At 37.6% G+C, this 25,252-nt stretch overlaps 1 protein-coding gene across 2 annotated transcripts in view; it reads left to right on the top strand.

Moving 5' to 3' along the window:
* The window catches only part of LOC134804535 (nuclear hormone receptor FTZ-F1), a 126,800-nt gene that overhangs the window by 54,703 nt on the left and 46,845 nt on the right, over positions 1-25,252 (top strand). The window lies entirely within an intron of this gene.

Genomic DNA, 25,252 nt, shown 5'->3' with positions numbered 1-25,252 from the left:
AACATATAAAAACAATGACATTGTACTACACCTTACCTACTCATAATAAAAATGTGATGATTATTATTAAATCAATGTGATTTTTACATTATCGTTTTAGTTTTACTAAAATTCTGGTATTATTCATTGAGTGGTTTTGACTGGAACTGGTTTTGACTATGCCCACTTGCCTAGACAAGGGGAATATTTTCTAGTAATATTGGTAAAATACCGAGTAACATTGGGAAAATTACCAGTAGTATTGGGAATTTACTAGAAAAGTAAACCAATGTTGATTTTTTGCACTTCGTATGATGCATTTGTTGACATTAATGATTTGATGTAAAACAACTTATGTTGACATTTACTTAATTTGAATATTACCGTAAATTACTGATTCTGGGGAATCTTACCGGTAACATTACTGGGAATTTTCCCACCTTGGGTATTTTACCGGTAACGGCACATCACTAATCGGGATCGAAAATTTCCATTTCCCCAATGAAAGTTTCGTTTCGTTTATCTCTCTCTAGCAAACTTCTCCAATTATTTTCGATAACTTTTCAAACTTTCGTATCTGTACATAAATACGATAGGATGGTTGTCGTTTTATTTATACTTAGTCCGTTTTTTTCAGACTAGAAATTTTATAATCTCAAAAGTAGTGGTAACTTTTTCCCTCGAAAATTAAATCTGACTAACCTAACCTAACTATGCACTGAATTATAAAAAAAAACCGGGCATGTGCGAGTCGGACTCTCGCACGAAGGGTTCCGTACCATAATGCAAAAAAAAGCAAAAAAAAAAACGGTCACCCATCCAAGTACTGACCCCGCCCGACGTTGCTTAACTTCGGTCAAAAATCACGTTTGTTGTATGGGAGCCCCACTTACTCGTAAATCTTTATTTTATTCTGTTTTTAGTATTTGTTGTTATAGCGGCAACAGAAATACATCATCTGTGAAAATTTCAACTGTTGTAGCTACCCTGAATTTCCCTTCGTTCTTGAAAGAAACCCCTTGAATTTCCCTCTTACAATTCTCATACATTCGCCGTCGAAAACATCACACCTTTTTGTTATTGTACCACCTGATTGATATTGGTATAAATTTGAAGTTGGTTCGTTTAGTTACCATTCCAAATGTTTTATTTTGTGTTTACAAAAAATATTATTTGCATGAGTTTGAGACAGATAAAAAAATTGTAAGGGGCTGGTGGGGGTAACGACATCACTTTTCAGCCTGGTAACATCGGGTTCTTTGAAGCCAAGAAACTCCGTTCCACTAAAAGGAACAGACGTCAAACTGCGCTGCGATTTAATAATTTTTCATCACACTTGCTCGAAAAAGACCTTATTTCATGCAGGTGTACTGAAGGACAAAGGCCTATATATTGTTCCCGCGGGAGTTATGGATTGTGAAAAAAAAGCTATAACTCCCTGAACCATATAGGTTTTAAGTAAAATACTTTGTTGAATGTCAAGGTATAAAGGAGTTTTACTTTTAAAATACCGACGATTATTATTTAATAATGTTTGTATATGTTTAAAAATAATTAATTTGATTAATTTAATAGCCGTTTAAAATATTTTTAATTTTTTTTATTACGATAAAAAAAATCAAAAATATTTTAAACGGCTTTCAGCCACGGCTGAATGCCGAAGGTCGGTGCCTTCGATGCCTAAACCTATCAAAAAATTACAATATGGCGGATGAATGTTTGAAATGTCACCGTATTTAAAAATAATATCGCTTAAAATTTAGTTTTTTCTTCGCCAGTGTGCTTAAAAACATTGTGTGTAACTCCGGGGGTAAGAATATTGTGAGCTCGAGTCTTTAATTCCCTCCAGCCTGCGGCTGTCCGGAATTATAGACCTCGCATACAAAATCTCACTTACCTCCCACGTTGCACAATGTACTAATGCATACAACACAGTCCTTGGAATCCTGGTCCATTGATGCAATTGTCTGTCATATATAGAGCCTAGGCATACATCGTGTTTTTTATCATAACAATCTTGATGTGTCTTTTTATTGATATTCTTTCTACCTCTAATGCTAATAAAACGAAGTACAGCAATTTTTCAGAGTCATACAATAGTGGGGTAGGTTGAGTATATTTTGTCAAATACCTGTATTTGTTTTTATATTCCATTAAAAAATAATGAATAAACTATATTAAATAGTTTATCTTGTCAGTGTTGTCATCGAGATGACTCACGCGGTTATCCAAGAGGGCCTCAGATCTCTGAAGCAATCCTTATTGACGGTGACCATTTTTTTATAACCTCTTGCATACTTCTCCAAAGTAATTTATCTTGCTGTCTGGCCAGGGGTGCCAACTTAGTGGTTTTACCACTAGATCTAGGGGAAAAAAACCAGCTAGGGGTTTTTTTAGGGGCTAAATATTTTTAGTGGTTTTTTTAGGGATTTTTCTATACCATGTTTGTGTGATATGGAAAAAGTGTTCACGATGTGAGAAGCTACATACTATACTGGGAATGAAACGTTATCGATACCATAGTGTATCCCACTCTGTGTTGCTTGAACTCGCAAGTTCTGAGCTCTAGGGGTAAAAAAAAATTGGAGTTGGCAAGCCTGTGTCTGGCGTCATAACTGTCATATGCTACATTATTTTTATAAATTGCTAACAATTTTCCTTTCATGGCCAATTACGGAAGCGGATATACTCGTGGGATTAAAGCGTAGGTCACCACATGATAGCTCCATTATTAGCCCCTCCCCGGAGAACATCGAGATAATGACGAATTACGGCGAAATTGACGACTATGGCTCTGCTAAATCATTTACTAACATAATTTATCGAAAATAAGAACAATTCATACGGAATCTTGCTTTATAAATACCTTCTTACTTTTAATAATAATAATAAAACAACATAAAGGGCAACCGACATTTTTGACGTTTTGATTTTCCTTTTAGCGGCTGCCTTGATACAAAAGCATTCATATATTCCTAGAAATGGCTCGTAGTTAGGCCGGTATCGCATTATGCAACTATAAATATAATTAATTCTCACCGGTGTTCGATTTCAGGTAGGTAGTCTCTGGTGTAAGTTTCATAAAAACATGATCATATATCGTGCTAGCCGGCTTTTAAATCCGACACACTTAGAGTATAAGCAAGTCCACAAACAAACACTTGGAATAAACAAAGTTTGTTTATGACGAGTGTTCTCCCTGATACCATATATTTATAGCAATGTCTTGTAGAGCTTATCATATACATATATAAGTACATTATCGTACACGTAGGACGCACCGTGGCGACCTCGTCGAACCAAAAGCAGTACCACTGTCACTGGGTAAGTGTGTCAGTGTGCCAGTAGGACGCGCGTCATCCACGACCGTGCCCCCCTCCCTCCGGCGGCGACCCTCTCCAGCACCAAGGCTCCGAGACACTGCAGTTGAGTTTATTCTATAATTTATATTTTCCGACCTCCTGATTAGGGTTGCTTTTAATATAAATCGTCAGATGTCGTTTGCAATCGATAATAATTCATTGGTCCTTATCTGGCCTCTTACTCTTAAGGCCCATTTACATGGTGCGAGTTTCTCGCCTCGAACGCACGATTATCGTACCACGAGAAAAAATATAATATCATGTAAACTAAACATACGATATCGTACTAGAAGGAGCTATATTTGCCTCGCCTTTGCTGGTTGGATGTCTCCGTATAAACAAAATTTTAATGCGAGAATCGTATTTCGAGATTTTCGAGTTCATGTTTGTTGGAGTCCCAATTTTATGCGTTTTTTGGGACATTTTAAAAGTTTTATTAATAGCCAAAACGCACAACAATATTTTTCTTTTCATACAGTGTATTTTGTGATGTTTGACCATAGGTACTCTGAGGGGTGAATGGGGTTGGCCGGTCGAAGTTTTTAGCAGATGGCGCCATCATAGCTTGCCCTGTCAATCCCTAGAACTGTGTCAAATTTTTGTTTTTTTAATACCCTGGATGCCAGCTCTTTAAGCCAAATCTCATAGAAAAAGGGGCAAGCTATGATGGCGCCATCTGTGCAAACCTTTGACAGTTGCCAACCCCATTATGTAGGTCATACTGAACAGCTTTTACTGTGGAGCGTGGAGCCAACCCCGAAATCGCGAAAATCAAATCTGCTTTATCCATAGAAAACATTGACGTATTATGACTCTTCGAAATTTATGACAACCTACCTACCATGGAGTAGGTAAAAGTTCTTTTGTATGACCTACATATGTATTCACCCCTCAGAATGTATTCAGATATCAGAAATTACAGAAACACCGTATAGGTATACTTATGTATATGTTGTCGTTTCCCGGCAACTTATTTTTTCTTAAAAGCAACGTCACGTTATTTCAGCCTAGAGCCAATATTGAAATACTCGTAAATGCAACTTAAAATATATTAAAATTAAAAATAAGCTCTAGCCGCCCAGAGACCTATAAAAAGGTCTCCTGTTCCATTCTGATTTGAACTATGTGTTGACAAAATAAATATCATTTTGCTTGGCAAAGTTTGACGTATGGGCGGCTAGAGGATAATGTGAGAAACAAGAAATATTTATTAAGAATATTGACAGTATAGTGAAAAGATTAGTAACTAATCACGTGACAGGTAAAACTCGTATGAAAATCGGTTCGCACGGATTCGTGCGATACTTGCACGTACGTGAAAAAATGTCATACGAGAACCAGTTTAGACGAGTCGAGAAATCGTATGCGAATATCTCCCTAGAATGCAGGTCCCCGTGTAAACTATTTCGCCTGGCGAAGTGGCGATAATCTCCGTTCGAGTATCGCATGACATAATCGTAGGCGAGTTTTTATTTCTCGCACGAGTGTAAACATTTTTATACGATAATCGCCTGACGATTATTGCATACGATAATGTCATACGATTTCTCGCCCCAAAACGTGCGAGAAACTCGCACCATGTAAATGGGCCTTTAAGATGAAGGTTAAAATAGTATCAAGTCCTGTGGTAACTCTAAGACTTTGATTAGGTATTAAATTCCTACTGGAAACGTGGAAAGTTTTGACCAAACCATATAGGCACTAGTTTTCTCTACGGAGTTTAAATTACGAATTGGGCCAACTTGTAACTCATAACGTTTTTGCTAGCCATGCAGGTCATGCCGGTCGTAGCTATTTCCCATTTCAGTTCCGACGTTATCCAGTCCAAATGACAATTAATTAGTTTGTTACTATTTTAAATTTGGTGAATAATAAAGAAGCGAAACATGAAGTTTCAGTGCCTATAGTTAAAATGACAATCATTTATCGGTATTAGGTACTCCCAATTGGTCTCTTAGGGCTCATTTAGACGATGCGAGAACTCGCATGCGAGTTTCATTACATGGCGGGTTTTGAGCCCTTATAGTCGAATACTTTCTGTTTTTCAAGTACAAGTACAGTGTACTGTACTTAAGTATTATTAACAAATTTAACAACTAAACTTCTACGAAACCTAATGTGCAACCCTAAAACACTGGTCCAGGCTTATAAGCTTTTGCGCTTTTGGGCCCAATACAATACACCCCTGCCCGGAGCGGAGGTGGCCAGACACACCAGCTAGTTTTAGGGAAAATTATTTCACTAGTGGTTTGGTTTCTGACGACCACCCAAGGGCCGCAACTGCCGCATACTCTTAATTATCCTCGTTATTTATCAAAAATGCGTAATTGCTACACTTAGCAGTTTGATTGTCGTCTGCGGCTGCACCTGGCTTTCTAGCACAGCAGTTGAAATGGGACGGGGCTAGTGTATCATGTATCTACTTAGGCCAGCCAGTCGGTATATATCTTTGGAAAATGTCAAACATCAAAATTTGACATGAATACAATTGGTACTATGACCTTCAATGCGGGGTCAAACGTAAGCCAATGATAGTAGTGGACGTTAAGAGTTACCAATTTGTTCAAATGCATGTTGTTCGGCGAAATTTCGATAATTTCACCAAAACCATATACTTTTTAAAATTATTTTAATTAAGTTACAAAAACTAGATTAGCATGGTTAAAAGTATAATTTGTATGAATAGTCTATAAATTAAAGTTTGAAATCAGAAATCCTAGGACAAATATATACCTAGCTGTAGTTACTCCTATCCTATAGAAGCTATTTTTACTGACTGATATTTCATTGTTTGATACCTACACGTGAGGAAAGGATTTTTCGGATTTTCACTCGTCTCCAGGCTTAAAACCTTTCTGGACTAGTGTTTAGTAAAGTTAATGGGTCAGTTACTCAGTAGGCAGTACTCGTACTTCTTAATCCTTATCAGGCTTCGGTCACACGGGCGCGTATCCGCTGCGTGTGCGAGACAGCGCTATGAACATATATAGCGATGTCTCGTTTGCACACCGCCACGGTGCGCGTATCCGCGCCCGTGTGACCTAACCATGAATAATTAACTTATACAATATACATAGGCATATATTTACTTTTCACGCCACTGTTCGGAAATGTGGCAATAGATGGTCTAAAACCAAGCTGGAAAGTAGGCAATAGCTGTAGCACCTGAACCACCACTACTACAATGTTTCATTGTTATCATCATCTGTCATTGGTGACGGTTCGCTACAGCAATGAATATCATTTAAAACATAAAAATCAATTAAAACGTCTTTTTTGGCGCAACATTTTCCTTCAAAAATAAAATTAGGTTATTTATAGGACCAATTTCTTGTTTAAAAAAAAAGAAATGACAAAACCATTCAGTTCATTTTTTTTCAATTATCCATTCAGTTCACGCTTAAGGCGTTTTTTACTTTTGTAGCTGTTGTGGTTTTTTTTTAGCAAAAACGCTTCCAAGTTTAGAGTTGGTTTGAAGCAAATAACAGAAAAACGCCTCTTTAAAGTGATAAAAAAAGTAAAAAAGGCGGGATCTGAAAATACTTACTGAATTGGATAGTGTAAATTGTATTTGACTAAAAAATACAAGAAAAACGTATCTACGCTCGCTATAAAAATTAGTTTTTCTAGTGAAGAAAATGATATATCCTTACGCTGACGCCTACCGAAATTCAAGAGACAGCACAGGCAAGGCTCAAACGCACTAGTCCATCTTTTAGCGGTTTTCCGTCCTCTCCTACAATGTACTTACTATGAATTTAATTCTAATTGTCTAACACTAGTAAAGAGATGGATCTTGTTCCCTCATATACTATCATATTCCTCGCGATGTCCCGGCTTTTTGCCATGGCTCTTGGGGGAGCCTGGGGTCCGTTTGGCAATTAAACCACCGAATATTACGATTATATATTTGCTTGTTTGCGTATTGATACATTTTCACTGTATCATTTCGTTAAATAAATGGATTGGACATTTTCAGAAAGTGTTCCGTTTACTTTTTATTTGTAAAACGCACAGCTTTTGTTTAATATCGATGGATCTTGAATGGAAAATTAAGGACACTTGTTTTTTTTATTATTTTATCTTTAGCCCGTGTGATTGAGAGTCAAAATAACGCAAAAGTTGTTAGTTTGTGGAAACAAACCTACACTTTTTTTTTTAATTTATGCAATATGTACCGACATATTTTAATCGTCTACCTTTTGACAAAAAAGGCGCGATCCGCGTAGCTGCTGACACTCGTTTCCAATATGGCCGCCAACGTGGGCCGTGCATACGTTTCTTTTCCTTTTCGAAGGTTACGTCAGTTGTGCAACAACATTTGACTCAACAACCCGTCCAGAAGAACTTTCAATATGATGGCCAATCATTTAAGTCTGAAATTGATAATTGTTACCACTAGCTACTGCTGTGTATCAGCAAATAATCTAAGCATTTCGGATGTTAGGCATCGGGCTGGTCTTCGGCGAGTTTTAATTTCAATTGGTCTTAGTAAGTGGGGCACGACGCGGGTGCTCGCGGGTGTTGCAATGTTGCGCACTAATGAATGCATTACATGGAGACAGCACTGTTGACGTGAAATATTGAAATAAATAGCGAGCAAACTCAGGAAAATAGAAATATTAAACTACTTTTGAAATCTTTCGATCAAATAAAGCTGTCGGCTGTCAACTGAACTGAAGAGATTGTTCCAGTACCAACCAAGGCCCTCAGCTATAGAGGTGACATATGAGGAAGTCAGGGGAGAAATGACTAATGAGATGGTCATAGGGCCGATTTACACATTGATTAGTGTTAAGTGCGAACCCGTCGTAGGATAGATGCGTTCGAGATGTGGGGCTAGCGGAGAATGCTCCGGATGTATTGTAGTACCCCACCAAAGCTTTGTTAGCCACATTGGACCAGACTAAATTACGTAGGTTGTTTTGGTATGTATGTAGTCAGCAACGTTAAACCATGTTATTAATTACGTCGCATTGCGTAGGTATATCGGCAACTCCTTAGTATTGATACTTGCTTTAAGTTAAGGTCACAATCATCCAAGTTAAAAGACATTAGTAGTAAGGACAAGATGTCAACTTGACGTTGAAAGTTAATAATTTAACTCTTTGCGACACGTTGAAACCTAAATTCATCATCAATGGATTTCTAAGTTGAATAGTTTCCCGTAATAATATTTTTTTAAATGAGCTACCTATCTATCGAATTCCTGACACTACAGGACTGCTAAAAAACACCATTTTACGGGTACAGGGCATTTTATTTTACTAATTTAGGTGCAAAGTTAGGGGGCAGGTTACATTATTTTCGACGTTTGAAGCAATTACTTTAAATAGTATTTACTTTGTCAAAAATCTTTTTATAACCTTAACCTTTTTTAAAGCCTTATCATTATCAAACGCTGTATTGTACACCTTGATTATTACGAATTTGTTTTTCTCCATTATTAATATTTTTTTATTTTAACTTAACATTAATGTCCGCGACGGTCAAATATCGTTAAAAATTATTAGTATTAATTCCTTAAAAATCAGGCGAACATGTTAGAAGCGTTATTTATTTTAAGTTTTATTCCTTTTATTTGTGATCTTTAATAGTGCAAGTAAAATCTACCTATTTTTCTTAACTAAACATAAAAATGTAGTTTACTTACATCTATAAAAATTCAATACTAAATTGACATTTTTACAAACATGTCTTCACCTTTCTTTCCTAATCAGTTTTGGGTTATAAAATTACAAATATTTCTTTTTTCAAAAATATTTTGTTAAAATATTAAAAATTAATATTTTAACCTAAGTACAACCTACTTAACTCTATTTGCCGATTTCGTTGAAAACATGTGATGTCACGCCAGGGGGGAGGAGTTTGCCAAATGTGACCAAGTGTGACAATGGAGGAGGGTGAGGGGGTCAAAAAAACTAGAAATTAGAGTGATGTAATTAATGGATGACCCCTTATGGCTGTGTGTATCTGATTGATTGACATTTCCCTCTACTCACTCTTGAACAATATAGTCGACAGATCCACTGAGCGAAGTGAGCGAAATGAGTGATATATATCACCGCGAGCGAAAGATATGAATCTATCTTTTCAACTCAGTGAAGCGTTTTGCGCATCACTAATAGTAGGTAGTAGAAGTACATATTTGCAAAAATAAACAAAAAGAAAACCAAAATAAAATCTTTTTTAAAAAAGGGAACCGCCTTCAAAAAACCAGCCCACTGAAAAGCACAAAATATTTTTTATATGGCACCCCTATACGTGTCCAGTCCCTATCCCGTCGTAAAGCAAATTTCTGCCAAAAAGTAATTAATACCTAATAATAAGAAAATTAATAATCATCCGGGTAATTATTTAGTTTTTGAAGTCGGTGGCAAACCAAACTTTTAGAGAACCGATATTTTAGACAACAAAGAACCCTGTACTTACTTGCATTATAAAGACATACTTAGTTTACTCATTAATTTAGTTATTTTAGGTACTACATAGGGGCTGTCCATAAATTACGTCATCGACCCCCCCCCCCCCCACAAAAATCATGCTTCAAATGACCCCGTTTCCTCCTACGTCATGCTACCATCATCCGATGTTCAGACCCCCCCTAATTTGAAATGACGTAATTTATGAATAGCCCCATACTCGTATTTTTTTCTGATTGGCAGCAAAGAATGTTTTTGTTGGTTTGGCACCGCCTTCAAAAACTAAATAATTACCTGGATGATTATTAATTTTCTTATTATTAGGTATTAATTACTTTTTGGCAGAAATTTGCTTTACGACGGGATACGGACCGGTGCCATATAAAAATTATTTTGTGCTTTCCAGTGAGTTGGTTTTTATAAGGCGGTTCCCTTTTTAAAAAAAAGAAATTATATTAAATTATTTTCTTTTCTTTTTTTTTTCTTTTTTTTTTTTTTTAATTTTAGTGATAGGTACTTCATTTATTTTAGGTTTTGGGCTAAAATACTAGTTTGTTATCTTCTTCATTTAGTTTTGGGCTAGTAACTACCTACTAATGTTGGTGATGGTCTAACTCGATGATAATCGCGACAAAACATAATACGACGTTTCGGTGTCGTTTGTATGTATATTGCTCCCACTCCCACTTCCATTCCCAGTCCGAGTCCGACTCCCACTCCCACTCCCACTATTTTATCTAAATCGGTTTCAGCAACATAAATTTGTTGATAGGTATACCGAGAGCATAGCCACCTACCGGGTCCAATTGGTTTTTCAAACCATCCATGTACTGTACACTAAAATCTTCTCCAGAATGTAACACTTTTCTGAAAACCGCATCAAAATCGGTTCAGCCAAACGCGAGATAATCACGAACAAACATACATACATACATACATACAAACATACGGATCAAACTGAGAACCTCCTTTTTTTAAAGGCGGTTAGAAAAAAGTTGATATACCCACCTAGTGGAACTCTGCAAAATAGGCACACGACGACAAGTCGGTTAACCAAAACAAAGTGTGCCTATGTTGCACCAAACCTGAGTTCCACTAGGTACAGCCAGGGTTCAGCATCAGCTCTATCTTGGGTACTGCTCTCGCAAGTGCTCATCAAGATGTGACAGATGACCAAAATAGCGTGGGCCTATGTTGCATCAAACCTGATTTCCACTAGGTACAGCCCGGGTCAGCATCAGCTCTATCTTGGGTACTGCTCTCCCGAGTGCTCATCAAGATGTGACAGATGACCAAAATAGCGTGGGCCTATGTTGCACCAAACCTGATTTCCACTAGGTACAGCCCGGGTTCAGCATCAGCTCTATTTCGGGTACTGCTCTCCCAAGTGCTCATCAAGGTGTGACGGATGACCAAAATAGCGTGGGCCTATGTTGCACCAAACCTGAGTTCCACTAGGTACAGCCAGGGTTCAGCATCAGCTCTTATCTTGGGTACTGCTCTCCCAAGTGCTCATCAAGATGTGACGGATGACCAAAATAGCGTGGGCCTATGTTGCACCAAACCTGAGTTCCACTAGGTACAGCCAGGGTTCAGCATAAGCTCTATCTTGGGTACAGCTCTCCTAAGTGCTCATCAAGACGCTTCGGATGACCAACACAGCTTGTGCCTATGTTGCACCAAGCCTGAGTGCCACTAGGTACAGCCAGAGTTCAGCATCAGCTCAGATCTATGTATACTAAAACCTTCTCCAGTATGTAACAAACACTTTTCTGAAAACCGCACCAAAATCGGTTCAGCCAAACGCGAGATAATCGCGAACAAATATACATACATACATACATACGGGTCAAACTGAGAACCTCCTTTTTTTTTGAAGGCGGTTAAAAATATGTTACGGCTCTCGGGGTAGGTATTCCCTGTATGTACCTACCTAAGTAAAATACCAGTTTGACCTTCTTTGAACAAGACCCCAAAATAACAGGCTCGTTAATATTTCAACAATATTCTGAAGCCTATGCTCATTGCTCAACCGCAAAGACCTTGCTTTGCCGAGTTGGGCAACTCTAACAAGAGCGCCGAATTTGACAAGCGTTCAGCTCAGAGAGTAGGTAAGTATGCTTTTTGTTATTGCATTGCGTGTCTCTGTGCTTTGGTGCTAAATTTAATTAAAATAAATATTATTAAATATCAACTTTATTCTAATATATCAATTTATTTTATTTTCCAATCTTGGATACATATTTTAATGTTTATAATGTAGTTGTTAGGTAAGCTGCATCCCAAAACCTACTACGTCTTGCATTTAATGGGGGTATCAAACCCCTGTTAGTTAGTAGGCTGTCATTATAGGTAGGTAATTGTATTTCATTACCTACGTAGGCATATTTGTAAGCGCATTTGTATAAATAAAAAATGTTCTCATAAAGAGTAACTATTAGTATTTTACAAATAATTTAATTACGGGTACTCCAATTACTCCACGTAAATGATCTCGACTATAAAATACAGTTTTTCATTTAGTCAGTGGTCTACCTTGTCCCACTTATGTGTTAGGTTAGGTATCTACAACCTACCTACATATCTCGGTATCAAATAAAAAAACAGTTATGTCTATATCCATATTGCACTGAAAAGTTCAGATTTAATGTTATACTTGCTGTGGAAGACTTCAGCAGCAAACAAGACGAGCGGTGTACCGTCATGGTACCTACCTACATGCATTGGCAAGTGGCAACCCACTCCACTCCAGCACAGCGCCGCATCGCTCGAGTATTTTGTAATACTGCTAAAATCGTGGTAACCAGGCCAAGGCTGCCTTTATTTACATATGTACGTGAGAAATAGCATTCTCACCACGTAAATACTGCCTTTAGTTTAATGTTACATTACGTTTTGGTATATGGAGATTTTTTATTTATAATTAGGTATCTCGCAAACGTTTTTGTTCCGTTCCAGAAGATGCTAGCAATTTGCCGGTGCCCTACAGCCCTCCCGGTTTGATCCTGCATGGAATTGACCACCACGACTATTTTTACCTAACACGCACAATATCTATTAAGGATGACTGACGTTCGACCGGGCCGTGTCCGGGCCGGAGCTTCTGGCGCTTACTTTTCTATGACTTGACAGGCGATCACGTAATGCTTTCCATAGAAAACGATGCGCAGGATCTCCGGTCCGGACACGGCCCGGTCTAACGTGAGTCATCCATTAAGGGGACCGGTCATCGGCTATGGCAGGCTGTGTGCGGTCAAAAATGCTAAAGGGTAAAAAGCCGTATCTTAGCAACTAGAACAGATTGGCTAGTACAGCTCCATTCAGGACTCAGGTCCTACCAAATTTCTAAAGTATGGATGGTTCAAAGGGGCAGAAAGCATGAAACTTGGTGGCATGTAATGTAGCTTATCCAGGCACAAAAAAGTTGTTCTATAAACTTTGTATTCCGATGTGCATTTTTTAAACTATTTGTAGAAAAACAGCCACGGTAATCTTTGAAGTATAGGCTACGATGACTGCTTACCATCAGACGGGTCGTGATATTAAAAAACTGATTTGCAAGACCGAAGTGATCCCATAAGTGTACCGCGAACAAAGTTTTGTGCGGTACATTAAAAATGTTGCTAGTACTAACGGTCGCGCAGGTTTGGAAGAGTACATAAAGCCCCACTTACGGTATTTATACTAAATATTCAAGGACTTGCATGCAGTTCAGTCGATCGACGACGAATATTGCATGCAAGTTCTTGAATACCTAGTATAAGGGGCTTTATGTCACTCTGCCATACAACATAGTATGATCGACTTAGGGACCATCTATCAAGACTATAAAATAGCACCTAAGTTTGGTATATAGCCCTACCCATGACAAACAAAGCTATTCTTCCACCACACTTCACCCATTTACGATATTTCCCTTAACGAAATCTTTTTTTGATTTTTTTTCTTATAACTTATAACCTACCAAACGATTTTCTGCTGCCTGTTTACCTGTAGTGTTCACGGTTTAGCTACCGAATCGATTCATGAGGTGAAGGATCTTTAAAAAAGTAAACCAAGCAGACGGACTAATGGGCATAGCCAGGTTACAGCCATTTTATTTTTAGACATTAAACTACATACAAATTTAAAATAAAAAATAAAACATTTTTCCATTAAGTCAATATTAGCCTATTAATTTTTAACCCTTAATTAATAAACAAGGGCGAATATTGTAATATCTACTACATCCACTGTTAATTTCGTCACTCAATTAAACTCGGTAGGTATTGACGATAAGTAAGTGTTTTACATACATCTCCGACAAAATCTTCAATCTTATCGTTATTAAAGTGTTGATAACTTGATAAGTTAAATTTGTAACAGCAATTGTGTGTAAATGTTTATTTGTATCGCATAGTTGTGTGTGTGATTGCACAGGTGTGTTGTATGAAGTAGTACTCTAAACCGACATAAATGTACTACAATTCTGCAATACATATAACTTTTTGTTTCGCACGGCAGTGTTCTCGTAGGTACGCGCTGCGCGTGTGTGCCATGTGCTCGCGTTCGTATCAACACCAGCTTTGATAAAAAAGTAGGTCAGCGCCTAAATATGCTTAATGTTGTGCAAAGTTATGCGTATCGCATCTGATGGATTTATGCTAATTCATGCTACTGTGCAATTGTGTTAGGGCTTAACAGTAGGTATGGTTTTGTTTTCACAACGAATGAATATTGATTGTCAGTCACATGATTTACGCCGGGCGCGCACTGCGACGCGGATATGCTTTTGTCGGTATAGCTTAATAGATTAACTTTCGACAACATGCAAAAATTAACCTCCGCTCCGCGTGAATACATAAGGAAGTACCTACAATTAAAAACAAAATATCTACTTCTACAGTTCCCACGCTTAGCTAAATACAGTGAAACCTGGATAACTGAGACTGAGACTTCAAGGGTCCTGCAAATTCGTCTCACTTAAAGAGGTATCCCACTTACCCAGTGTCTCAGATAGCCAGGTATAAATAAATATCTGTCTCATTTACAGAGGGTACCACTAGAGGTGAAAACATAGGTTATTTCAGTTATAGAGGTGCAAATTATTAAATAAAGTAATGTATTTTGTAAACATTATGCATGAGTTCGAGACTGCTTCAGAATATTGAGACTGAATTAGGTATATATTTATGAATGAATGACATGTCAAAAAATAGAAACTGCTATATTAAATTCGATACCTACAGACTTCATTGCGTGGCTTTCCACATTCGTAAACGGGTATATACCTACTGTTTTTTTAAATCAGATCTTCGAAATATTTTTATCTAAACTAACTAACGTCCGGTCGTAAGCTATACCAAACTAAAACATAAATCAAATAATTTAGGTAAGTACATGTGCGGAAATATATTTGCAATAGTCGGAGTTAAATAGGTTATAAATTGACGTCATCTCAGATACAGAGGTATAAAATTCAAAGAAAACAAATTAGCAAAAATACTCACTATTATTTAACAAAAATAGTCTCACTTAAAGAGGTAAAATACACTCTCTGTCTCAATTATAGAGGTAAATATGACTGTAAAATCGAAAGCACTAATCCCAGTTACAGAGGTTTGTTTTGTCTCACTAACAGAGGTAATACAGTGCTAAAGTGCCGGGACCGCACCATGAGTCCCAGTTATGGAGGTTTCTCACTTATCCAGGTTCCACTTAACCAAGTTTCACTGTAATTAACTTTGCGATGTTTCTTGCGATTGATAAACTGTCACATAGTTTCACTGACATATTTTAAATGCAATGGACACACCCAAGATGTACATATCTACCATTGTACCCTGTGTAAATCTCGTACAGTCCAGTGAAGCGACCGATGCCGTATGGGCATGACCTCAATAAATAAAGGATTTTTAGCTTCTCCCGACTGACTTGATGTATCTCGCAAGATGATCGGCAATAAGAACATTATTGATAGTAAACACTAAACTAATAAATATCTTTAATATTTAAATTTGCAGATACACGTGTGCCTTTCCAAATAGGTCACGTAACATTTTCAGTTTACAAGGAAAATAACAACTTTATTGACATGTGGGTACACGTACCGTATCTATCTTCATGTGCCAAATGGAGGGGGATATCAATACCATATCCAAGTTTGAACGAAAACAGCCTCGTAGAAACATTGCATTGTGAAACGCAGCTACGCAACTGTGACCTATTTCCAAAGAGAAAACTCTGCTGAAACTTCATTTAAAATTCAGAATGAGAACAAAGCCTCTGGGCAGTTTCCCGTCAACATATTCAGGACTTAAAAATTACAATGTAGACACATATAATTTCCATTCATGATTATTTAATATGTGCGAAATCGGTATATCTAGTTAAGGCCTGCGCAAACCGGCGGAGCGCAGCGCAGATCACTTTAAAATTATCAATGTATTTTCTTCCCTATTTCAATTACCTTCAGGTATAAATTTAAATGCTTTGAGACCGAACTCGGAGCATCACGGAGGATTGTTACTCCGCGGCATCGAGGAGCACGTTAGAGGATACCGCGGCGGTAGGCGCCGGCATTCCGCGGCATCCCCCGGCATGCGCCGAGGCCTCCCGAGTGCGCCGGGGTAGCGTCGGGACGACGGGGGAGGACTCCTGCACACTAGTCACTAATCCCTTGTGATAGAGTACACGTGGCGGCTTGTTGCGGCATCCCCCGGCCTGCGCCGAATTGCTCCCTGGTGCGCCGGCCGCCAGCGCTCGGGTTGGCGGGCGCTCGCGGTATCGCGGGGGATTTTACCTCGCCTGTGTGCGCTGCGCGGCGTAAATCCTCCTCGGTGATCTGCGCTGCGCTCCGTCGGTTTGCGCTGGCCTTTATCGTTACTTTAACATCGTCAAGGTAGATTGGGTAAGTAAATATAATTAAAAGCGAATCATCTTTACGTCTTGAGGCTTAGACTTTAGGTATATGTAAGCCTACTGGTTGCCGTAACCATGGCAACCAATCACATTACGTAGAGCTCAAGTTACAGTGGATGTTCTCTTTTTCCTTGTACCGAAACTATAAATCCGAGCAATAGATGTACTAAATCTCGATATCTATGTCAATGGTCTAATAGGATTTGGCACACGAGTTTATAAACTAGAATATTAGATTGTGGCTGTATCTCCATATATATAATACATACGTTACATACATATATTTAGAGTTTAGTTACCGTAAAATGGGGTGAGTAGGTGCAAAACTGACATTCAAACCTCGATAACATTTTATTTTTACATATGCAAACTGAATGGTGTATATAATAAGTGTTCCGGACGTTTGTATTTTAGTTTTTATTTTATTTTGGGTAGTTCCATTTCATAACTTTGACGATAAACAGGAAATCCCACCTCACCCCGTAGTCCCTCGTATTTGGGGTGAGTTGGGTTTTCATACAAAGGTGATTTTGGAAGATTGTTGGATCGATTTTTTTTTATTATGAGTATTACTATTAGTCGAGGGTGGAAGCCCTAAACGACGGCGTTGCATGAACAAAAGATTTCCTTTGGCAGGATTGGTCCTTAAGACCCAAGGATGGATTTAAGAAGTGGAGCCACCGAGATTTATGATGTAATTTTTAGGGGGGGGGGGGGGCTCTCAACTTTATCTTGATATCTATATCATTTTAGTTACTAGGCCAAGTTTGGTATCGTTTTCGTATAAATCGGGGATGCCGAATTCATTTATGATATCATTCCGGCATCATTCCGAAGTAAAAACACATAAAATATAAAAATAATACAAAATGAAAGGTATTGTAGGATTGTATGGGAAATCAATAAACGCTGAACCGATTTGGATGAAATCTTTGATTTAGTTGAAAATGATACTAAACTTGACTTAGAACCTAAACTTAAAGAATTATTAACCTCAGACGTCGCAGACGCTTAAACACCCCAAAAACACACCTGCATAAAAAATCGGGGTGGCTCCACTTCTTAAATCCATCCTTGGGTCTTAAGGACCAATCCTACCAAAGGAAATCTCTTGTTCATGCAACGCCGTGGTTGACCTTTTTATGCACTGAGCACACTCAACTATATAGCTCCATTTTAAATTGGAACACATTATTTTTGTAGCAGTAGCCTTAAAATCCCATCTCCCCCCCCCCCCCTTTCATCTCTTCTCTCCCCATTCATCCCTTCTCTCCCCATTCATCCCTTCTCTCCCCATTTTACGGTACAAGGGTAATTTTTCAGCGTTGCCGCGTTTTCGTTCGCAGAAGAGTTGTACCCAGTGCCTAATGGAGACACCTTGTTATATTATTTATAATAGTACCTACATTATAGTACATAATAGTACATTATTGCTTAGGGACGGAAAGGAAGGGATGCCGAATTGCCGAACTCAGGCACTGTCAAAAACGTAAAACCTCTCAGAGGAAGAGAATGCCAAGTTGCTACCAAAAACCTCAAAAATATAGAGTATAGAAACTATAGAAAAACACACTATTGCTTAATCGTGTAGATTCGCATAGTTATCTAGTTTACTCATTAGCGTTACCGCATGTCCGTTTCCTATTATACCTTTGATTCCACTGACATATTGTAGTGATTGCTAATTGGATATAGGTACCTAGTCCACTGCACTGTGAGAAACGACTCGGTCAATTTAAATGATGAGTTACACGGCACGGGTAGACGGATTTTTAAGTAGGTATACTTACAGGCCGAGTAATACCTATATATGTATTTTAAATACTCAATAGGTTAGGGTGGGGCACGTTTACCAGTCGGAAAAATATACTTTCCAGTACATATGGTATGGCGCTAATTTACTGTCCTAGTGCGGTAACTAGCAATATACGTGCGTAATGTCGAAAATTTAAAGGGCCATATGTAGATTATGTAGTGTAAAAAGTGGTAACATCACTCTCTGCGATTGTTGCACCATTTAGGGTCCTACTTAAATTGGTTGTTCAATACTTACGCTATAGAATTTCCAATTTCGCAAGAACCATAAATGGCATAACAATCCCGTGTGGAGACTGTACAATACACGTCATCATCATCATCATAATTTAAGAGCATGGCTTTTGTCGGTGGAGTATGCGCCAGTTTTCCCGGTCCTCGGCACGTGCAATACACGCGCGAAAAGGTAATTCGCAACTCATGTCGATTTAAAACACTCCCTTCGGTCGTGTTTTAATTTATCGCCCCTCGTTGCAAATTTCCTACTTTTCGCACTTAATCACGCCTCTATCTTGAAAACTATTTTTTTAATTATTTTTTTAAAATCACCTTCTTATAAATAAAATAAAAATTTGTGAAATCGGTTCACATGATAAAGAATTATCCCGGAAAAACCAACATACATACTACCGGTCTCGCAAATTAGTTAACGGATTTGCCGATAGATGGCGAGTATATAATAATTACTTCTGGTCAAGTATTTTGTGGTTATAGTGATAGCGGTACACCCTGAAATTCGGGAATCAGCTGCAAATGGTGTTAAAGGTATGAAAATCGGCCCATATACACATATATACAAGCCCTGGTAAGGGCATTTATTTGTGTGATGATGATGATGAACACACAAATAAATGCCCTTACCAGGATTCGAACCTGGGACCTCCTGCTTCTTAGGCAGGGTCACTATCGACTAGGCTAGGAGGCCGTTTCATTGATAGATTGATAGATCACAATTTGTAATAATAAAAAATAAAATCTTAAACTAAATATTTTCGAAATTAATTTCTTGGGGTTAGATATGAGGATATTGGGTATTACTTGAGGTATATTTTACAAAAAATAATTCAACGGTTTCGTATCTGGAGGAGCCCAAACTTGGTATGTTTTGAAAATTATTTTTATTTTAATTGAATGCAAGTGACGGAAATATAATAATGTGATATATTTTTAGAACCGGCTCAAAATGCCCTTTCATTTAATACCACACACGATAGGTTTCTGACCAATTTTTTTTATTTTTCCATACAAAAAAAAGATAACGTCATAACTCCTTTCCGTTTTTTTTTTTTTGTGCTACGGGTCAAAGTACGGAATCCTCGGTGCACGAGTTAAACCAACCCGCACTTGACCGTTTTTTCCTATCGAACGAAAGTCAAAAATCAGGATTCGAATCGATGAAGTCTCTAGTGAAAATCCTCAAGATTGTAAATTCAATTTTTGGCAACCGTATTGTGATCTAAATAAGCGGTAACTCGGTAAGGTATTTCAAAAACTCCTCTCTCTGAACCTACGGTACCTTAATACATTTTAACACATTATTTGTTACCATGTACATATTTATACATACATATACATATGACATGATGCATCATGGCGGTTTGTTTACTGTTTGTGCTAAATATTTGCATCTATAAGTCTACTCACTTTAATACGAAAAATTTATGTGAACCTATCAACTAAGTACCTACAACCTCTTATTATTGTCCTTACGTTAGTTGAAAATATTGGGTACAATTATTATAAGATTTATAAGTGAATTTACCTTCATAAACGCATGTGTATTGCATATTTCATAATACCTATTCAAAGCCACGACCGTATAAATAATGCTACGCGACTTTCAGCACAAAAATATCTAGGGTCAAGATTGTATGTAGCAATCCACTTGCAATTTATTATGAAAATAATACTCTTAATTAATAACAGGTATTGGTTAGTCATCGTCTTGTGTTTACTACAGTCATTCACAACGCTGTTTGTTTACCAATGAAAATATCATGAAACTTTTACATAACAAACATTATCATAAATATTACAGGAAATAGTACATTACAGTACATATGGTCCTATTTTCCCACACTAGTGCGTAAAATAGCACTTTTCGTGAGTATGTCAAAAGTTTAAAGGGCCATATGTACTGCAAAACGTTGTACGATACACGTGCGAATAGGAATTTCCTCATTTCCGCACTTGTATCGTAAAATATAATTAACCCTCTCTCTATCTTGAAAACTTTTTTTTAATTATAAAAAAACTTTTCCGGATTGAATTCGCAATTTGCCATTTTGCGAGTGTTTATTATTCTTGATATTTCTATAATTAAAACACCTTATTAATAAAATATTTCACTGTCATTTTGACTTACATAGGTACGTACCTAGTACCAATTTGTAAGAAAGGGCTAACTATTAAACTAAAACATAAATTAACCAATTGAGCCTCATAAAGTTTTATTTGGTTACTTAACCTAACCTAACCCTCATTATAATCTTGGCGGGATCGAGTTGATACTATCCCACATAAATCGTACAAAAAACCTTGACCTGTGTATCTATCACGGAAGCGAGGGATTCCCACTGACCCAGTTGCCTACTGCACTTGACCCGAAATCCAAAAACACCCCTCGACTTCGTCAACGAGCGAGCGGGCTAGGCCGCCCGCCGCGCCGCCGCCGCTGCCCTGCCCCACAGATGCAGCTGCACTGAATGATTAAACGTTATCGTTCTGATAACTAACAGGCTCAGTTTCAGGAGTCTTACCTATCCTAGGGGTTTTCAGACAAAATGGTACCATTTACTTTTTTTCAAAAAACCATCAACTTTTGGGTTATTTAGACTCAGAATCATGAGTATACTATTGAATGAGAAAAAGAAAAACTTTTGGGTGTCAGTTTTGTAACGGTCCATAACTCCATATAAAATGTATGTGAAAATGCTTTACAAAACTGTCATTTTTTTGGGACATTTTTTTTTTAAATCGATAGTCCTCGTGATTCTGAATTATTCTGAGTAGAAATAACACAAAAGTAGATGGATTTTCGAAAAAAAGTCAATTCTTTTTTAAGATCACTTGAAAATGCCCAACTATATGCTCATTATAGTGTGATTGCGCTAGTTTACCGTCCAGCTCTAGTTTTCATCCACTTGACTTAAAATTTGAATATAAACCTACCTTACCGCACAATTTTGGACTTATGTATTACAATCCTTAATATCTAAACAATAGATATATCTACATAAAAATGATATTTCGCAAGTGTGAATTAAAAATAAAACATATTTACTCGTACATAGTTGCAGTGTCGCATCCGTACCTTTCGGAGGTCATAAAACCAAGAAAAAAAATGTTTAGCTATTTTAAGTAATATTTTTAGCTTGTATGTATACTTAGAAATATGATAAAACAAGAACTAACACCACCAATTAACCAATTTTAAGAAGTATTTACTTTGGGGTCCCTTTGTTTCCCATAAAGTTTTAAGTCATAATGTATTGTTTGTCATAAAACTGAAACCGTTAACTTTTCAGGATTTTCATAAGGTTATTCTGTAGATAGGTTAGGTTAGGTTTGTCTTTCGTAAGTATGTCCTCCGGATGTTCAGTCTATAGGTCGCATTTTACAAACCGATTTTCCTGAAATATGGTGATCAGATTCTATTATTGAGTATATATATATGGAACTTTTTTGTCGATTTAGTGTTAAGTAATATTACAAAATGGCGTAGCGTAGGGTTCGCGAGGTCTACAGGCTGTAGACCTTATATACTGGCTCTGTGTGCTGTAGACTACAGCACGCAGAGCCAGTATATATATTTTAATATTTACTAAATAGATGTACCCGAATATATACATCATCATCATCAATGGCCACTGCATCCCTGACAGATGATTGTTGCAACGCTGTGTCAAGAGCGGTTGAGACGGCCAATGCATTTCCGCCTCTGGCTATAGAAGCCTATCGCTGCACGGCACTTCTCACGGTGAGGGGGGTGGATGATATACATCAGGGTGACCAATAAATAAGTGCATTCCCGTTGCCAGGGAGGTTTTGAGATTATACTGAGCAATTTTTATTATGCACCAACTCCGAAATCGCGAAAAAAAAATTTAACTGTTTCATACATTTTGGCTGGTCCATTTTCTATGGGAGGGTAATTTTTTTTAGCGAGTTCGGGTTTGGTCCCATAGTAAAAGTTGCTCAGTATAATCCCGTGTATAATAAAAATATTCGGCGAAGACGAATATTCGTTTTCGTTGCATCACTAATTAATACGCTTATGTATTTAAATAACAACACAATACAAAATGATATTGACGAACCAGTAAACCCTGTTTGTTTAGTCCTGATAACCGGCAAGTTTCTCTGCTTAGCTCGAGTGTAATCTGCTCGCATGAGTGGGCACACCTATTACTGCTCTATTACTAGTATTACGACCTATTACATCAAGGCGCGTCACCGGGCGTGGCGAAAGTGTGACGTCGTAGCCGTGCAAAGAAAGCTGCGCGTGCGGCTCCGAGTACTCTTACTTTCGATGGAGGCCGTGGCGTCTGGGTGATAGCGAAAATGACATACTTTGTGCATGTCGCTGGCTTCCACTGTCGCTTTTTCATTCCATATTCAAGTCACGGTTATGAAATCGAAACTCATTGAGTCATTAACCATAATCGGCACAAGTAAGAATGTGGTTTTCTTCTTCACTCTTTTCGTGGGCGACCTCAATTTTTTATCTCAAAATATGTTATTTCAACTTTAACTCTTTCTAAGTCTTTAACTGCATTAAAAACATGTATGTGTGTCTGTGTTTTTACAAGGCTATCGTAGACAGTCACTTCGTTCGTTCATGACCCGTTGACTAAATTTTGGTCCGAACCGGGTCAAGATCTTAGATAGTTACTCGTAATCTCGTTTAAAAATTGAATGACGGCATCGTGGCTTTTTTATACTAACGTGGTCATTCAATTTTTCAGTTTTAAAATCTGATAACAGTGTTAATACCTACATCAGTAACATGAGTTCCACTTAGACCTGACCTTCATTGAGAGACTGAGAATAACGAATCGTTTAATGATCGTTTACGAATACTCTTGGCCCTTTAAGCTCGTTATACACGGTGGCTAAAAAATAACTGCATTCCCGTTGCCAGGAAGAATTTGGGATTATACTGAGCAACTTTTACTATGGGACCAACCCCGAAATCGCGGCTTTGCTTTGTCGGTGACCACCAGCAGCGGCAGCAGCCTTAATGTAACGAAATAAGTACTAAAGCTTATAATGTCAACTATACAAGTTGCAGCACATAAAAAACCAGGCAGATTTTTTTCTATTCACGTGTAGTAGAGACTAGAGGTAACGTTTAGTATTTCTTTCGACCAATTTCTTCCCTAATAAACAAGATGTATAACGGGACTGGTCTGGAAGGGCCGTCCCTTTACTACGGTTTTATGACGTCTAGAGAAAGTCGTACGAAACGACCGTATTCCAGTTAAGAACAAAAACACTAAATATGGGTCAGACGTTCCGAGTACTTACATTGCTGCTCGGCGTTTGTCTGACAGTGATGAACCTCCTCTACGTAAGGTGTACTCTTTAAAATTAGTAGGTCCTATCTCATTAAAATATTGGAAGGACGTCTAAGTTTTCTACTTCGCCTCCCCCTCCCAAAGTCCCGGGATAACTACATTCGAACTCAAAAGTACTTACAGATTTAGTTGCATAATAAAATTGTTCTCCATAGTATTTTCTCGAAAACGTTCGTATGCATTTGTCACGCTACTTTAGCCAACATCAGTACTTTTTGTAACGAGACTGACTAAAATAACAAGACACCTTCCACCTTCGTACGATTCCGTAAAAATACGATGGAAAATAATAATTATGCACTACATTCGTAGGTAGAAGTGTGTAGGGCTGTAGGGTGTTCATACTTGTGGCATCTCGAGAATTTCGTCCAATCATTTTTATTCGATGGAATCGTTCCCGGCTTTGAGCTTATTAATCTTATTATTTCGTTGATGTAGTTGTAGGACACAGGGTAGGAGAGTAAATAGGTATACTTTATTGAAGTTCGTTAAATAAAATCTTTAGTTAGGTACTTAGTGCCTAAATTCCTTTTTTATAAATAAACACGCTAAGATAATTTATTTATTGGTAATTTTACTCCTACGATTTAAAAAAACCGGACAAGTGCGAGTCGGACTGGCCCACCGAGGGTTCCGTACTTTTTAGTATTTGTTATAGCGGCAACAGAAATACATAATCTGTGAAAATTTCAACTGCCTAGCTATCACGGTTTATGAGATACAGCCTGGTGACAGACGGACGGACGGACAGCGGAGTCTTAGTAATAGGGTCCCGTTTTTAAAGTACTTTTATTTGCTTATTTTTACATAAATACAAACTCTCGCGCTCGTAAAAACTTAAATATCCGTGATTTTTGATTGTATCACTTCAGGTATTCATAACATTTGGTGCAATAATTTACAAATTTACGAATATTACGAACAAACTCTGATGTGTTTTTTCTTACATACTTACAAATTTTAGCTAATCAACGAGATCGCAGAATAATAGCTATAATATAATATAGTATAGTACTACTCAGTGATTGAAAAACGCAACCTTATAGTATTTATAGCTCGTTAGAATTGTATCAATCAATGTTTGTTGATTGTTGTAAATAAAGTGCAGTCGGCGACAAAAGTTGTACAGCTTTTGACAAAAACCTTTTTTAACAATGCCAATATAAACAAGGATATTAGAAAAAGGTTGGCGAAA

The sequence above is a fragment of the Cydia splendana genome, chromosome Z (genome assembly GCF_910591565.1).
Source record: "Cydia splendana chromosome Z, ilCydSple1.2, whole genome shotgun sequence".
NCBI classification, from domain to species: Eukaryota; Metazoa; Arthropoda; class Insecta; order Lepidoptera; family Tortricidae; genus Cydia; species Cydia splendana.
This window is presented reverse-complemented; position numbering and strand designations above follow the sequence as displayed.